This window comes from Papaver somniferum, chromosome 8 (assembly GCF_003573695.1).
Source record: "Papaver somniferum cultivar HN1 chromosome 8, ASM357369v1, whole genome shotgun sequence".
Taxonomy (NCBI): domain Eukaryota; kingdom Viridiplantae; phylum Streptophyta; class Magnoliopsida; order Ranunculales; family Papaveraceae; genus Papaver; species Papaver somniferum.
Window position 1 is genome coordinate 171841228 of NC_039365.1, and position 12331 is coordinate 171853558.

At 42.4% G+C, this 12331-nt stretch overlaps 1 pseudogene; it reads left to right on the top strand.

Annotated features, from left to right (window-relative positions):
* Window positions 1–1222: 1222 nt before the first annotated feature.
* Window positions 1223–12331, top strand: part of LOC113306464 — a 39971-nt pseudogene continuing 28862 nt past the window's right edge.

Consider the following 12331-nt stretch of genomic DNA (forward strand, 5'->3'; position numbering starts at 1 on the left):
AGAAAGCAGAACGAAAAAGAAAGAATAAGAGGGTTTTGTTATCCTGTGCATCCATGCACAAGATAAGAGCTAATCATTGGCATTGAAAATGATAAAAAAACAATAAAAAAATATGAGAGATAATGTTTCTTGCATTGGAGAATGTAAAGTTTGCACTTGTATAGAGAAAAATTCAAAAAACCCATGAACATTTACCTTCTCCAATGCAAGAAAACATTCTCTCTCATATTTTTTAATTGTTTTTTATCATTTACAATTCCAATGATTGGATCTTATGTTGTGCATGAATGCACAAAATAACAAAATCCTATAAAATGTAATAGATTTTTGTTAAAGGGAGAACAAAATATGATCCGAGGAGAAAGAAAATTATAATCGACTCGCTAACTAGATCGATCCAATTAATATGGTTTACTCCGATCAAATTACCCTTAATTATATATGCTTTCCCTGCACACTCTCTACCTAAACACGTTCGTTAAACTAACCTAGAGAAAGTTGAGAAACCTTCGAGCTAGAAGGTTGCTGCAAAAGGCATGAAGAAAAAAATGTTAAAGAACGAAAATAAAACGAAAAAGAAATGCTAAAGAATGAAACTAAAACGAAAACGAAATAAGAAATGATGGGTTGTTCTTAGACAAAATGGTAAAAAAATCGTTCTCTGATTTGTGATCTGAATTATGTTCTGCTTTCTCCATAATCTAAAGAATTAAAAAGAAACAACGATATGGGAATCATATTAAAATGCCGAGGGCTTTCTATAAGTGATATTTTGCAGAGACATATTATTCAATAGAACAATAGCGTAACATATATAATACTCCATCTGTACCTATTATATAGGTAGAATTTTCATTTTTCCATGTACCAATATATAGGTGGAGTCCAATTTCCTAAGTAAATATTTTCAGACATATCCTTATTTATGGTACATAGATAATAGTGTTATGAATAAGACAAAAGGTAAAACATGAAAAAACATGAAAATTTATGAGTTCAAGGCACTTTTGTTAATGTACGAGAACTGACCCCCTCTACCTATATACGTGGTAGGAGGATTTGTTGATTCTTGGGCGACAGCAATTTCATAACTGTAGCAAACATGGATCAATTAACATATTCTTTTAGTCCGAGATTGATATTTCATCCGAATCCACGAACTATGAACAGAACGGATATATAAGAAAAGACAAAAAAAAAATAACAGAGAGAATACGAAATAATGCTCTATATATGGTACATAATTGTACTGGAGACACAAAATTTTAAAAATGAATGATCGGAAATTATTCAAATTCTAGTGGATCTTGTCGGAAATTATTAAAGTTTTAACATGGTAGGACCCAAAAAGGACGATTGCTAAATGTTTTACATGTTATGTGCAGGTTCGATGGAGATGGGTACGTGGCTACGTATATTTTATTTTTTATTTATTTTATTTTTTTGTGCAATTTCACTTTTAAGTTTTCAGTGGTGCTATTCAGCTCTCTATTCTTCACCTCCCTACTATGTTTCTTCTAATCTAAATCCCACATTTAGAAAATGGTAAACCCCATCAGTAACTGAATGTGATTTAAATTCTTGATATGTGGTGTAGATTGGAGGGAGCAGAGTAGAGAGGTGGAGATTAGGAAGGTGAATAGCATTTCCATTAAGTTTTAACCAAGAGTTCTGCATTCAGTACTAGCAGCACAAATACAAATACATCTTGCTATTCGACTTTGGTCAACAAAGTACTATTTTTGTTCAGTCTAGTCTCTACTGTGTACTTCCGTCCCAAACTAAAGCACTTGAGTAAAATTACTGTTCGTCGTGCATCGATGATGATTGAGGGATGTAGTTTGTGTGGAACCCGGCAGCTAATGTGGTCTATGAAATATTATCCACATTTTTCTGATCATCTACGATATTCTGCATTGCTGTCCCAAAACATTGTTTCAAATGTCCAAAGTACGGCAAAACGCATGCACTGCAAGCGGTAGATTCTTGTTGATATGAGTTATGCCATGCTACAGAATGCTTCATGGTTTGCGTATTAAAGATGGAAAAGCATCATATGTTTCGCGTTACGTAAGGACATCTCGTCTTAAACAGGAAGAATATTTTGGTGGAGCTAAATTTGTCAAGGTAATAAGGTATATATATCTGTAATAATCTATATATGCAAGTCATGTCTCTGCTCTGGTCTTTAATATACCAATCAACTCTCATAGTTTGTAATGCCACCTTGCAGATTGGAGATCTTGAGGGACTATTTGGATTGTCCATGGCTAGCATTCATTTTCTTCCATAGATATTTAAAGTATTGGATTTTTCCTATGGATGGTGTAGGTACACATTTCATCTTCCGCCACGTGCTCACAAAGACACACGTGGAGGACATGCGGTCAAGGGCATCAAGATATAATATCACGCGTGGACAGCCAAGAGCCATTTTATCCTATCCCTAGAAAGATCTAAGATCTACGGCTGGGGATAGTCAGACTGACGCAGACAAGACAGGGGCAGAGGACAGTTGTCTACCGCGGACAGACATCTCAACTACCCGCATTAAATACCCTCAAACATCGTACGTGTCAGTCAGCCTGTATTGGAAGCGCAGATAATACTGCGTATCCAGACAGAACACGCAGATGCAGCCGAGAACACGAAGACTTCTGCGTGAGTGACACAAAACACAAGAGGATAAGGTTATAACGGGCTTCAGAAGTGGACCCCACGTAACCTCCCTATAAATACCCCTCTCTCCCAAGTGAAGAGAGAGGCCGAAAAACATTGAGAGGAGAATAGGAGAGAGACAAAGAGATAGAGAAAGTGTAAGTGAAGTTCTTCCTGCTACGCAGGCTTATATTGGTCTCAAAGTCATTCGACTATTTCTGTAACCTTCATACATATAATGAAAAACCCAAACCCGTAGACAGAGATCTGAGTGATGAATCATATAAGTTAATCGTTTCATCTATATTCATGCATTTATACTTTATATATTCAATTCAATACTTATGGTATATCATGTTCGTACATTTTATATTTCATCCACTATTTATCTTATTGTATGAGCCAAGAACAATGATTGTAGTTGATGAGACGAGGAAGAGTATTAGAACTCTGAGTCAAGGATTCGACATAACCTATCCATTCCCTTCAGGCGCAGCTTATTTACTGTATTGTCATGAGTCTGCGCGCATTATTTGTGAGTACTCAGATGACACTAGATCTTTGTGTTCACAATCTGGCGCTAGAAACAGGTATCTTCATCCCGGTAAAAGATTTATCTTCTCATGTGACTTGTTTCAGGATTCGTTTTCTGAAAATAACGATGTATGGAACACTACGGTTTTTTCCGTTCATGATTTCAAAAACCAAAATTTTTAACAGATCCACATTTATCTAAGTAGATCTAATTCTTCATGCATTTTCTAAGTTTTCACGTCTTTGAAAATCAAAATTATGAACAGATCCGCGTTTATCTAAGTAAATCTGATTCTTCATGCATTTTCTAAGTTTTTAGGTCTTTGAAAATCAAAACTTCGAACAGATGGACGCCTTAAGTATTTTCAAGATTTTACACCTTTGAGGACTCAAAACGCTAATAGATATCACGTGGGGCCCATTGTCTTCGTGATTTTTTTCTCTCTCTTTCAGAAAAATATTAAAAGATGGAGAGAAGCAAAGATGTCGGGAAGGCTAAAGCTCCTTCAAAAGAGATGCCAAGGACAACCCCAGTGGTAAATAGGAGTAAGCAGAGAGGTGAAAAGCTAAAGGCAGCGGATAAGGCGCAGGATAATGCAGAAAGCATGCCCCCATCAATTCCTACATCATCGCAAGAAACGCAGTAAATGCCGCGGCAGCCAAAGCAGGAGCTTCAAGAGCTGGCGGATCCAAAGTTGCAGCTCCCAGAGTAACCAATGCTCAACTACAGGAACATCAGGAAGTCGTGGCAGAGTCAGGAATACAACAACCCCTCTATGGGATGCCCTTAACCAACGAACAGAACATACCCTTTCCAGCCAAGCAACCGCTTCTAATAGCAGGCCAACCCTCACAACAACCGTCGAGGTCCCAAGGTGCACAGTTAGACCCACCAGAACCAGTAATACAGATCGTGGATGAGGAACAAACCATAGCCGCTGATGAGAAATTGCGGGCAGGAACACCAAATCAAGGGTCAAATCATTCCGCTCAGATGATGGCCGAGCTGACAGAATTAAGGAAGAACCAGAAGGCATACGCAGATGTTGTGGCGATATTAGCACAAGAGAACCAAACACTAAAGGAAAGAAACATTCATAGCGCAGAGGTAGAAAACCAACGCGACGAAGCCAACTCCAAGTCTGTAGCACCTAATCAAGATAGAAGAATGGTGATCGCAAACAACCCACTTCTATTAAATCAAAGAGGAGCAAGGAGCAACCAAAGATCAGACCCTGATTACAATCTCGAGAACTCGGACTACTACGACGGTACCACCTTCGCGCATCCTGAGAGAGATCAAAGGGATGGACAACTTCGATTGGCCATGGTCCAAGGGAAAGCAACCTCCTAGATCAGAAAAATCCAAGGAATACTGTGAATACCACTGTTTCAACGGTCACCAAACAGAAAAGTGCAAAAATCTCAAGATAATGATTCAAAAACTAATCGACGCAGGAGACCTGAAGCAATATATACAGAAGATTGATAATGAAGATAGAACAAAGAGAGGCAAGAAGGTTCAATTACCAGAAGGAAACCGCACCCTCAACACGATTTCATGTTCATAGATTCAAGGACCATCCTTAACCGCCCAGATTGGGAAGAGATTGAGAAAACAATTCGAAGATTATTGTGAGCTTTATAAGATCTATGGGAAAGAGGTAAAAGAGCACGAACAATGGATGGACGCGCCCATGACTTTCGATGCAGACGATGTGGAAGAAGACATGGAAGACCATAATGATCCTCTAGTCCTCACACTCCCAATAGCAGGGTGCAATGTCAAGAAAATTCTCATCGATGGAGGAAGCTCAGTCAACGTCCTGTTCTATGAAACGTTCAAACGTATGGAACTCAACGACGAGCAACTGTTGTCATCTTACTACACCATCTACGGATTCAACGGAACAGCTACAAAGCCCCTAGGGGACATTGTCTTACAAGTAGACGCAGGTCCCATGAAAGTGGACACTCGATTCAGCATCGTAGATGCACCTTCACCTTACAACGCCATCATCGGAAGAAGATGGGTTCACAAGCTCAAGGGAGTAGCGGAAACCTACCATCAATATCTCAGATTCCCAACACCCCAGGGAGTCATGGAAATTAAAGGAGACCAAGTAACTGCGCGGGAATGTCAGACCTTACAGAATCAGATCAATAATGAGCGGGAAGAAAAGCACCAGTCCCGAAGAGCCAAAAATAAGGAGATAACCATAGATACATATCTGGAAGAAATCTCCGGAAAAATCCTTCTGAACGTAAGCACCACTGGCAGCGCAGAAGCAAGCACCTCTGCGACAAAAGAAGACGGAGAGCCCACCAAATAGCAATCAAAGAAAGTTCCTCTCTTGGGGGAACCAAAACCCACGTTTACACCTGTCGAAGCAGCTAAAGAAGTCAACATAGGTACTGAGGGAAACCCGAAGATTATCAGAATAGGCACCTTGATGGAGGAGAAAGAGAAGCCGCGCTAATCAAACTTCTAAAGGAATACGCGGACATCTTTGCTTGGAAATTGGGGGACATGCCGGGAATTGACCCAAATTAGTTCATCACGAACTTCGAATAAAACCAGGTACCCCCCCTTTTAGGCAGAAGGTGCGCAAAGTAGCTCCAGAATACCATCGAGCAGTTGAAGTGGAACTCCGCAAACTACTGGACGCAGGATTCATCAAAGAAGTTAAGTACCCAACATGGATCTCTAACATGGTCATCGTACCGAAGAAAAATGGCGGAGTAAGGATATGCATCGACTTCACCAACCTCAATAAGGCTTGCCCTAAAGATAGCTATCCACTGCCAAGCATTGACCAACTTGTCGAGGCAGTTGAAGGATACGAAGAAATGTCATTCATGGATGGATACTCTGGATACAATCAATTATTCCTAGCAGAAGAAGATCAGCAACATACAACATTCTATACACCACACGACCTCTATTGCTATGTAAGAATGCCCTTTGGACTGCGAAACGCAGGGGCAACCTACCAAAGAATGGTGGATGCAATTTTCAAACCATGGATTGGAAGTACGCTGGAAGTATATGTGGATGATATGCTCGTCAAAAGCAAGCTGCGCAAAGATCATCACCAAGACCTAAAAGATATTTTCCAAGCAATGAGAGTGCACAACATGAAGGTAAACCCAGAGAAGTGCACTTTTGGTGTCACTTCCGGAAAGTTCCTCGGATATTTGGTGACGAAGAGGGGCATTGAAGTCGATCCCGCTAAAATTGAAGCCATCGTAAGAATGCCATCCCCAAAGAATTTAAAAGAGGTTCAGAAACTCAATGGTTCGCTGGCTGCGCTGGGGAGGTTCATATCCAGGTCCTCGGATAGATGTAAGCACTTTTTTAACATTCTCAAAAAAGGAAGCAAATTCGAATGGACGGCAGAGTGCGAGGAAGCTTTTCGAAATATCAAAGAATACCTGGCTGAGATCCCTATATACAAAAACCAGACCCTGATGAAGTGTTGGCACTATACATAGCAGCAACAGAAGATGCAGTCAGCGCAGTATTGGTTAAAACCAACACGAAGATAGAGCAGCCCATCTATTACATCAGCAAGACTCTGAACGCAGCAGAAAGGAACTACACGAAGATCGAGCAGCTCATCTTGGCATTAGTATGGGCAACCCTGAAACTCAGAACTTACTTTTTGACTCACTACGTCCGTCCCATGCAAAGCTCCGCTAGAAGCAGTCCTTAAAAACGCAGGAAAGTAGGCAGAATTGCAAAATGGAATACTCACCTAGATCAATTCAATATCATCCATGAGCTACACACACTCTCAGAAGTCACAAGTATTAGCAGATTTCCTAGCAGACTTACCATTGGATAACTGCGAAGAAGTCATCATCGAAGGACGAAAGGCAGCAGGACTACCAGAAATGGACGAAGGTAAAGACCCTATAGACATCTTGGAACCAAAAAATCCTAGGCAATGGGAAGTCTTCGTAGATGGGTCGAAAAATAAAGAAGGGGCGGGGATAGGCATCGTAATCACCACCCCAACAGGAGACAGGATCATACATGCTTTCAGGTTAGAATTCAAGGGGCATACCAACAACATAGTTGAATATGAAGCAGTGGTGCATGCCCTTCAGTTGATAATAGAAATGGGCATAACTGACGTGCGTCTGACAAGCGATTCACAGCTGGTCATCCGACAAATAGGGTTGCAATATAATGTTTATGACAGAACATTGTCAGCATACATGGAATTGGTGCAAACACTGGCATCACAAATCCAAACATCAAATTCCGACACCTGGCAAGGAAGGAACTCAGGCACGCGGACGCCCTGGCCTACATATCATCGATGCTCAGAAACGAGGACGTCAAAGCAATCAAAGTAACCAGGATTTACGAGCCTTCAATTGATATTCAAGAACTCTGCGCTGCACAGCAAGGAACCACGCAGAAGAAGATATTGCAGATGATGACGTGGGAGAATTCATCGCGGATGATTTCCAAGAAGACGACATCATGGCTAAGGCAGATCAAGATGAAGACTTCAGCAAAGAAGAAGATTGGAGATCTGAGATTCATCTTTTCCTAAAAGAAAGAATACTACCCTCGGATCTAAAGCAAGCCAGAAAAATACAGTCAAAGGCAGGAAGATATGATCTGAGAAAAGAAATTTTGTACAAAAAATTTTCTCGGACCATTATTACGTTGCCTATCCAGATCCGAAGGACATTTGATTTTGAAAGACATACACCGCGGCGACGCAGGCAATCACAGCGGAATGAGATCCCTAGCAGATAAGAAAACTCAAGGATATTACTGGCCAACAATGATACGAGACGCTGCAAGAATGTCACGAAGATGCGAAGAATGCCAGCGTTTCGCCAAAAAAATCCACGCACCCGCAACAATGTTGAACCCAGTAGACAGCCCTTGGCCATTCTCAAAATGGGGCATAGACATCGTGGGTCCCCTAATCGAAGGATCAGGGAAGAGAAGATTTTTGATAGTGGCCACGGACTATTTCAGCAAATGGGTAGAGGCTAAAGCCCTGGCAAGGATCCGAGACGCAGATGTCTTCACATTCATTTTCAAAACATCATTTGCAGGTTTGGCATACCAGCTGAGATTGTATCTGACAATGGCAAGCAATTCCAGGGAAAAAACATCGACTTACTCTTCGATACTTTCAAAATTCGAAAGAACAAGTCAACACCAATTTACCCTCAAAAATGGTCAGGCAGAAGCCACAAACAAAACCCTCGCACTCATCCTCAAAAAGCAGTTGGACGAATACAAGAAGCGTTGGTGTGAGCAACTACACAACGTTTTGTGGGCTTATAGGACAACTCGAAGATCAGCCACGGGAGAATCCCCATTCTTACTCACCTATGGAGCCGAAGCTATTATCCCAACAGAAATAATCATGCCAACTACGAAGACTGAAGCATGGGAGAAGAACCTCACAGCGGACATGATGTTGGAAAGGTTGGATGATCTAGAAGAGAGGAGGGAGGCAGCACTACAAAAAATGGAAAACTATCAAAGGAAACTAGCAAGGGAGTATAATAGAGGGTTAAGCTTAGAAATTTCGTAGAAGGGCAGTATGTGCTGAGGACCATTCCCCAATACCAACGAGAAAAGAAGTGGGGAAATTAGCACCAACATGGGGGGACCCTTCGTCATACATGATGTTGCAGGAAATGGGTCTTATTATCTGCGCAACCTAAAAGGGGAGATCCTCAAACACCCATGGAATGCAAAATATCTCAAGCCATACTACCCGTAGAGGGAACGCAGACCTGCATCTGCGTGAAGAGCGCCAGAAGAAGAAAACGACGCTTGCGATCGACATGTTTCTATCTCTGAGAGAGGAATAGCAAACCTCAACCTATCAATCAAGCAAACTTTTGGCAAAAAATAGTCACAATACATGGAGCAACATAGTAACAAGACGACTGCGTGTAAACATAACCCTCACGAGAACCCTACACCTGTAAATACAGCCTCCGCGTCAATACTTCATCCTCCTGTTTTTCTATTTACTACCTCAGAGGTTCCATCAATGGAATTCTTCTAAATGTAACTCAACAAACTGAATAGACACTTTAACCCTCTTTCACCCGTGGACGTAGACACTCTGCTGTCGAACCACGTAAACACTGTGTTAATTGTTGTTCTATTTTACTTGGGGAAAGTAGTCACCTACAATCTCTCGGGACTCCCCTATCAGCGTCTATAAGTGTAGGACCATGGGGAAGGCATCCAGCAGAAAGAGATACCCAACCAATCTTATGGCAGCGGGTTGACGGAATGAACGTACATTCCAAACAACTCATATCCTAGAACGCTGCCCCGACCCCCACCGTCTGGGAATCCTCTGGCCCAGGATTAGCCAGCGGGGTGACAGGTCTCAAGACGTTCACGAAGATACACATATCTTCGGGTTCGCACTCAAACACTTCGCTATCCTGATTACATTCAGTTATATTCCAAATTAACCATAACAATATTAAAAAAAATCGGACAACACAGATAAAAATTAAAACAATGATCAATTCATTAAAAGTTGATTACAGGCTTGGCAATGATACGCGGAAACAAGAAAATACAAAAGGAATCTCACGAAGCCTCATAATCAACAAAGATCAACTCTCTAAAAATCTACTTGGATGGTTCAACCCCACCAGCAGGTTTAGCAATCTTCCCCTTCTGCGTTGAAGGTACGCTCCCACCCGAGGAAGGCCCTGAAGAACCAGATGTAGGGGCGGGGGTTTCTCACGGCGCGATAGCTCTTGATAAGGCCATGCTCGGTCTTAAGATCATACTCGATGCTATCCAGAATTTGTTAGTCTCTTCCACTAGTTGACACGAGCCTTGTACGCAATAACAGTATTCATCATCTCAGCCTTTGACAACAACGAGGAAAGGCGACTCACTTCCTTCGAAGCGGCTTGGGCAGCCTCGTCCCTTGCTGTAGCTAAACCTTTGATATAATTAATCTGGCTTTCCTGATGCACTAATTGATTGAGCCTCCGCAAGCTCTTCATTTGCAGTGCGAAGCTGTCCCTGGAGCTCTGCAAGGAAAAGAAAAATGCAGATGGTTAGGTCCAGGAAATTACAGAATCACACTCGATAATATAAGCATATACCTTCGACTCTCGCCGAAGCTATTTCATATTCGTTAACAACCATCACGGGCTTCATCAAGAAAATCATACTCATCTGACAACTTCTTATAATCCGCTTGAAGGGTTGAAAGGGCGTACTGACTCGCATCTAATTCTACCTGTTTCATTGAATCCAAGTGACGAAGATGGTTGACCTCATTGTTTAAACCCTCCAGACCCTTGTTGAGCCGATACATATTTACTTCAAGATTTCTCTCAGACTCAGCTTGGCGTACCACATCAGCCCTAGACGCAGCTAAAGCTTTGCTAAGAGCACCAGCCTCAGCCCTAGCGTCATCTCTCTCCCTAGCAAGACGCTGAATGTAATCTTTAACATCAGAAGACTGAGAAGAACGAGCTTGACGCAATTCTTCTTCCAAGAGATTGATTTTAGCTTCCAATGATGAGACCTGTTCTCGGGATTCACGAAGATTATCACGCGTCCACAACAACGTTCCATTAAACAAACGACGATCATTGTTATATTTGTTCTGCATATCAATCATTTGGACTCGTCTGACCCGCCACTCCTCTGCCAGAGCATTATGTTCATCGGCACGAGCATTCCACTTATCAGCCTCGCTCTTTATCTTCTCTACCAACTCTGCGATGCGAGATTTCTGACGTTGCCGCTCTTTCCGAAGCCATACTAACTCAGGAACTCCACCCACTGAAGATAGGGTGGGGGGGGAGACTCAGACAGAACACTAATTACAGTAAAGGACAACAACAAGGAAGAGAACAGATAATCAAACCTGTAACAGCCGAAGAATTCTTCTTGGCCTCTCCAACTCACTACGAGCCATAGCAAGATCCAAGCGAAGCTTCTCCTCCTCCTTGCCTTGTTGCTCCTTAGCCTTGAGGAGACTCTTCAACTCACATATCTCCCTATCCCTATCAGCAATGACAGTCTCAGCCGCAGTAAGCTCCTCTTCCCGAAGACGAAGCTTAGCCTCCAACTTAAGGGATTTGGCCTTAAAAAACTGGTACAACATGTGATTGCAATGCTCACTCCTCATCATCTGCGAATCAGAAATTAGAACACCCTGACTCTAAAAATTGCTAAAATTGATACAAGGCAAATGATAAGAGAACTCACCTCTAACATCCGCTGTTGGGGAAATCCATACTGATACCCATCAGCCAACCCATCATATCAGCAACAGTCGAGGGAGCGTCGACTACTAGAGCAGCCTCCAAGGCCCGAAGATTCTTATCCCACGCTTCTGCAACCTGGTCCTCGGGAGACAATTGCATCATCTTACGGGTATAGGCATCAGATTTCTTCTCACCCTCCACCACAGGAGTGGATTGGGTACGAACATCAAGTTCTTCTTTTTAAACCAAGCTAAGATGGCATCATCACCCTCAAGGATCAGTGACTGAGGAAAATCATCTCCAGAAGACCCAACCGAGGCCTTACCCATGTCCGTGAATTTAGCACCCGAAGAGTTCGAGGCTACTCCCCATCCAAATCTGGAAGGTCTCTAGCACCGCTCCCCTCTGGAACATCACTAGCATCCACGACTCCCTTGCCCTTTCCATCCGCCTTGCTAGAGTTACCAAGCACATCCCAATCATCGTTTGGGGAAAGCAGGTTGAACTCAGAAGCCAGGCCCAGGGCAGCGTTTATGTCAAAACTATCCTCCGCAGAATAAATCCGACCAAAGGAAAACTCCTGAGACATAGCAGGAATTTCACCACCAACACCCTCATCAACCCAAGGCCAGTGTTATCATCACCAGCACTGCAACCCGCAGGATTAGCTTCGGCACCAGTATCATGACAACCTGCGGGATTAATTTCCACCACCAATACCGCCGCCAGCGGTAGTATTCCCTTCAACAAATTCTCATCATCATGACCTGGAGGGATGTATCAGTACGCTCTTCCATATCAACATATCTTCATCCTCTCCAAGCTCAGTCACCGGACTGTTAACTTCTAAAACCTCCGCCTTCTCGATTGTTGCGGTGGTGGACTGCTTGGGATT